Source organism: Molossus molossus, unplaced genomic scaffold (assembly GCF_014108415.1).
Source record: "Molossus molossus isolate mMolMol1 unplaced genomic scaffold, mMolMol1.p scaffold_m16_p_9, whole genome shotgun sequence".
Taxonomy (NCBI): domain Eukaryota; kingdom Metazoa; phylum Chordata; class Mammalia; order Chiroptera; family Molossidae; genus Molossus; species Molossus molossus.
In genome coordinates this window covers 37,067,357-37,073,989 of record NW_023425403.1, presented here as the reverse complement: position 1 = coordinate 37,073,989, position 6,633 = coordinate 37,067,357, and positions in this window count along the sequence as shown.

Sequence of the window (6,633 nt, the reverse complement as noted above, 5' to 3'; positions counted from 1 at the left end):
GTTGTACACCTACACTGCCTGCCTCCTTTAATAGTCAATATGTGAACATATGGGGAAAGAGTATATAAGAAACCTCAGCCTGCAAATAAAAATAATGCTTGTCAACTATTCATCTTTCCCTTGAATTGTTGAGCCATGAAAACAGGGGACACAGGTCAAGTTAGGCATTTAACACTTGGTGGTGTAATATCAGTCTTTATTCAGAGTTAACTTTTTTGTATGATACTGTAGTTGTCTCCTGACTCCTAATTTCCTCCCCCTGCTCCCTTTCTGCTTCTAATATAACTGAAAATGATGCGTGGTTAGTCATATTGAGGAATAAATGAAGATTTATAGGTTCAAAAATAAAAGCCACTTTTCAAAGAGTTACATTGATTAGATATCCATTTTGAGATATCCTTACGTTCAAGAGCAGTTCATAAGATGTTTAAGGCAGAGTTTATGAGTATCTTTAAAATTAGTTAAATCTATTTGAAAACAGAACAAAAGTGAATCTGAAATCTGGACAGTAGTCAATTCAAAATGTGGTTAGTCATTTACTTTTTAAGTAATATTTGTCTTATTAATTAATATAGTTTTAAACTTTTTAATATAGAAGATAAAACCCTAATTTTACAGTTTAACCATAAAGATGTTTAGTGACCATATGCTAATAGAATTGTAATAACATTATTTCAACTTTTTATTAAAGTATATTTGGCATACAATATTATATTAGATTTAGGTGTACAACATTGTGATTTGACATTTCTATTTCTTAAAATGTGATAACCATGATAAGTCTAGTAACCATCTGTCACTATACAAAGTTATTAAATAATATCGACTATTTTCTCTTGCTGTACATTACATCCTTGTGACTTAATTATGACTTCTTTATTTGTGTATTTATTTGTAACTGGACATTTATACCTCTTATTTCCCTTCACCCTTCTCACCCAACCTCCCAGCTCCTCCCCCTGGCAACCATCAGTTCATTGCCTGTACTTATGAGCCTGTTTCTGTTCCTGTTTTATTTACTTATTTTAGACTTCACATGTAAGTGAAATCATATGGCATTTGTCTTTCTGTGTCTGACATTTCACTTGGCATAATACCTTCTAGGTTCATTCTTGTAGTTGCAAATGATAAGATTTCACTCTTTTTTACGGCTCAGTAACATTTCATTGTATAGATGTATCACAGCTTCTTCTTCTTTTTTTTTTTTTTTATCCTCACCCGAGGATATTTTCCCTTTTTTTTTTTTTTTTTTGTACTGATAGAGTGGGAGGGAGAGAGAGGAAGGGAGAGAGAGAGAGAAACATCGATGTGAAGGGACACATCGAGTGGCTGCCACCCGCACGACCAACCAGGGCCGGGGACAAACTGCAACTGAAGTACGTGCCCTTAGCGGGAACCGAACCCGGGTCTCTCCGGACCGCAGGCCGACGCTCTAACCGCTGAGCCAAACTGGCCAGGGCTATCACAGCTTCTTTATCCAATTGTCTAATGATGGACATCTAGGTTGCTTCCATATCTGGCAATAGTAACTTATGCTACGAGAAACATAGGGGTGCATACATCTCTTTGAATTAATGTTTTCATGGATAGACAGCCAGAAGTAGAATTGTTGAGTTGTATGGTTGTCCTTTTTTTTTTTTTTTGAGGAACCTCCATATTGTTTTCCATAGTGGCTGCACAAATTTCCAATCCCACTAGGAATGCATGAGGGATCTCTTTCTCAACATCTTTTCCAACACTTTTTTTTGTTAATGGCTATTCTAACAGGTGCCAGGTGATATTTCTTTGTGCTATGCTTTTCCTTGATGGATAGTGATGTTGGACATCTTTTCATATATCTGTTTTTCATCTGTATGTCCTCTTTGGAGAAATATCCTTTCAGGTTCTCTGCTTATTTTTTAAATTAGATTTTTAAAGTTCAATTTTATGAGTTCTTTATATTTTTTTAGATATTAACCTTATTATTGAACATATCACTTGCAAATATCTTGTTCCATTCAGTAGTTTTTTTGTTTTTCATTTTGATGATAGTTTCCATCACTGTTCAAAAGCGTTTTTAGTGTGATTTAGTCTTGTTTGTTTATTTTTGTTTTTAGTGCCCTTGACTGAGGAGACATATCCAGAAAGTTATTGCTAAGACCAATGTCAGAGAGTTCATTGCTGATGTTTTCTTCTAGGAGTTTTATGGTTTCAGGCCTTACATTTAACCCTTTAATCCATTGGGAGTGTATTTTTGTATATGGTATAATAAAGTGGTCCAACTTTATTTTTTTACACATATCTGTCCAGTTTCCCCAACACCATTTATTGAAGAGACTAGTATTTTTCCCCTCATTGTATATTCCTGCCTCCCTTATTGTAGATTATTTTACCATGTACCCATGGGTTAATTTCTGGGTTTTCTATTCTTTTCCATTGATCTATGTGTCTCCTTTTGTGCCAGTGCCATACTGCTTTGATTACCATAGCTTTGTAACATAGTTTGAAATCCCGGGAGCATGTAGTACCTTCAGCTTAGTTATTCTTCCTCAAAATTGTCTTGGCGAATTGAGGTTGTTTGTGGTTTCACATAAATTTTAGAATTTATTTAATTTAATTTCCACACTACACCTACAATAATATAAAGCTAGTGATTGATATATACTATGACTTAGTCTGATTGTGAGGCAGCTGAGTCTTAGTATAGGAAACATAAATTTTATTTTATTTGTGTACACTGACATAGGTAGCAAAAGCTACTTAAACACATTCTATTGATTGTTTTCTATACTTTTAAATATGTAGGCAAAACTCAGTTAATATGCACTCAAAATTTATCATATACATTGTTCAAGTCCTGTCCTCAATGCTATGTTAAAACTTTTGACTAAGTAGAATACTAAAACAGGTCATGCATTTTTATGATCTCTACTTTGGATAGGCACTATGAAAACTGAGCAAAGTGAATAAGATACAAAAAAATCTATGTGGCAAGATTGTCTACATAACTGCCATTTTAAAATGTATAACATAAAATAGTATCTATTATTTAAATATTATTAACTGTAATGCACACAGTATATACCTTCAGAGGTTTGCTTTATGGCAAATGAAATGTGTTAAAAATATGAGGCATAATTTCTAGTTAAGCCTAGGATGGAAACACAACAAAAGAGACATTTTTTTTTTTTTTTTAAGGGATAGATTATCTAGGGCAAGCTTGAAAAGGGAGATAAAATAGCATTTTATATGATAAAATTTCATGTGTGTCTTATGTTAAAGTAACAATAAAAAAACCATTACTTAAAACTATGTTGTGCTTTTCATTAGGATAGGTTAGCTGTTTAGAACAATTGATACCTAAACCTCTTTTACATTCCCTTGTGTTCCTTCTCCCCTTTCTTCTCCCTCTTCTTTCTTTTTCTTCTCTCCCCTTCTCTCATTGTCTACCTACCATCCTAACATACCTCCTTCTCCCTGTCAGAATTCTACAATGTCATCCCTAAATATAGGACCTCTAGTCATCCAAGAAAATTCCTACAGAGTAGGCAGGTCTCACTTACCTTCTCCCAGAAGCCTTTCTTAATCTCCCTGTACCAGGTTAGGTACAAAACTAGTAGTATGTGTCCCCAATCATCTTGAACTTTTCCTATGGTAGCACTTATAACTTTGGCTGTTGTTTCATGTTTAACAGTGTGTCTTCCCCAGCAAGGTAATGTATTATTAAGCTGCCTACTGTTTATAAACAGAGTGAACCACTCAGCCAGTTGGGACCTGTCTAGAGAGAAAGTGTGATTGGAAGAGTCTATTGGAGATGAAGAAGAAGAAGAAGAAGAAGAAGAAGAAGAAGAAGAAGAAGAAGAAGAAGAAGAAGAAGAAGAAGAAGAAGAAGAAGAAGAAGAAAAGGAAGAAGGAGGAGGAGAAGAAGGAGGAGGAGGAGGAGGAGAAGGAGGAGGAGGAGGAGAAGGAGGAGAAGGAGGAGAAGGAGGAGAAGGTGGAGAAGGTGGAGAAGGTGGAGAAGAAGGAGAAGGAGAAGGAGAAGGAGAAGGAGAAGGAGAAGGAGAAGAAGAAGAAGAAGAAGAAGAAGAAGAAGAAGAAGAAGAAGAACAAGAAGAAGAACGAGGAGGAGGAGGAGGAGGAGGAGGAGGAGGAGGAGGAGGAGGAGGAGGAGGAGGAGGAGGAGGAGGAGAAGAAGACTAATTTTCTCCTCTGGTTGCTCCCATTTCTCATTTGCCACTGACTCAAAGTGTATCTATCCATAAGGAATCAACCCCTTTATCTTATATGGGTTGCATAGTCCTGCTTTTTGGCAGCCTGATGCTTCGTTTGATCCCTGAGGTGGTGGCGGAGGCAGTAGTGTGTGTCAGGGCTGTATCGTGAGGGTCGGGGAGACAGGTGGGCTTCAGAGGATCTTAGGGGAAGAAAAGATGAGTAAGAAACAGAAAAAAAGCCAAAGTACTAACACTCATCTCATCTGCAATTGTTCCTCTAGAAACCCTTTAAAATATTTAACATATTGAATGTAATTCCCATTTTTGAAATAAGTTAACAAACACAAAGTGATTTGCTTTATTAAAATATAGCATTTTATTTTGAGAAACTGTTAAAGATGTTTCTTTCTTTCAAGATACATTTTTGAAAGACTTTTCTCTAAACTGTGTTTTTTCTTATCAAAATGAGGCACCACAGTTAGGAACACAGACTATTTCTGAGACCATTGTAGATAACTCTTGGAATCATGAAATAGTTATTGAATAGTAGACTGTTTTTTAACTCCTGACTAAATACTTATGAAGCACTAAAAGTCTGGTCTTTCAGAAGATAAGAGTATGAATGTTCCAATTAAGCACGAGAACCCTGCCACATTGGCCCTGGTACAAAACAAACTCTTTAACTGTATAAGAAAAATGACATTTCAGACTGAACAATAACTTGTTTATGTAGTAATATCCTATAATTAAAACAAACATATCACACAAGTAAAATTCCATTTCACTTGAAATAACCAATTTGAGGCATAACCATAATTCCAAATAGTCGAGATAGTCTTCTTAGAATGCATAGAAACACAGAAGAGTTAACTGAGCATTTGTTAGAAGAGACGGTAGTGGGCTTTGTGTTCTTCAAATATACTGTTTAAGAAAAGGCAGGGCTTCTGTCTCTAATCTCTTCTTATTTCACTTTCACAGACCCCAAGGTCCTGTTGCAATATGTCAGACTACAGTGGAGTTTGTAATATGATAAATGCTTCTTATTTTCACTCTGCAAGCAGTCTGTTTGCTGAAAGGAGTGGATTAAAGTTAACATTATCAGAGGGTTTTCCCTCATAATTCAAAGTAGCAGAGATGAGGATGTGGAAGGAAGCAGAGCCAGCCCCGGGTCTCCGAGATGAACTCCCAGCTCTTTGTTAAAATGCTCACTTTTACTGATTTAGAATAACTGCAGAGATAAAAAGAAAAAAACGTTACTATTATGTTGGGGTCAGGTCTTTTCTGGAAAAACTAGTGACCTCAAGGTCTTCCCTGCCTTCCCACCCACTATTACTACTGGTTTTGCTCATACTTCAGAAACTACATAAAGATGTATATTAATCTATTTAAAATTATGACAAGTCAAATTATATTATCCTGCCCTTCCTCTTGTATTTACTTTTATATTTTTGATGAATGTTAATTACCATTTATATATATAAGACATAGATTTATTTAATTTTATCTAACATTTACAGTGTTGTTCTGTGGATCCTATTTAGATAATGATCTTTGTAAATAAATGTATATCTGTTCTGCTTCTCTTGATATACTGGTTATAGGGCTTATAGTAAAATGGCAAAAGTAAATCAGATTTAGGAAAAGAATAACTCATTATGTCCATGGTATTTAATATATTATTTGGAAACTAAAAATCTGTATAGGTAAAGCATAATTGTAATACATGTTAACTCCGAAGTATAATATATCATGCTTTGTCTTGTTCTTTTGTACCACATTAAAACATGTTGTAGAAAAAAACAAGGAATAAAAATGTAAATATGATTAACTTTATTACTTCTAAGTTAATTAAGGCAGCAATAATCTATATCAATATGACAGATATATGCTTGACTTGACAAACCCTATTAGAATCGAAGTCTCCCTATTAAAGGAAAGAACATAAAAATTTTAGGAAGCCACTCAATTCAGTCTTCATTTGGGACAATAGCCTTGCTTAGGATGTATAACATGTGAAAGGCATTGTAAATTCAAATAAACAAATATATATATATATATATATATATATATATGAACACACATACTCTTATGTGTGTTCAAAAGTCCTTTTTATCTTTGCTGAATCCCTTTGCTCTTATCACCAGCCCCCAACTCCCTTCTCTCTGACAATTGTCAGTTTGTTCTCTGTATCCATATGTCTGTCTCTACTTTGTTTGTTAGTTTATTTCGTTCATTAGATTTTACATATAAGTGACATCATATGGTATTTGTCTTTTTCTAACTGGATATAATTTCACCCATATGTGGAATCTAATGAAAAATGACTTTAATTTTTTTAATAACTGCCATAATAGATAATAAAATGATCTCATTTTCCATTCTGGGCAATTTTATTATCAGTTATTTTCAGAAAATTTTTATTTTATGCTAATTATATAATTAA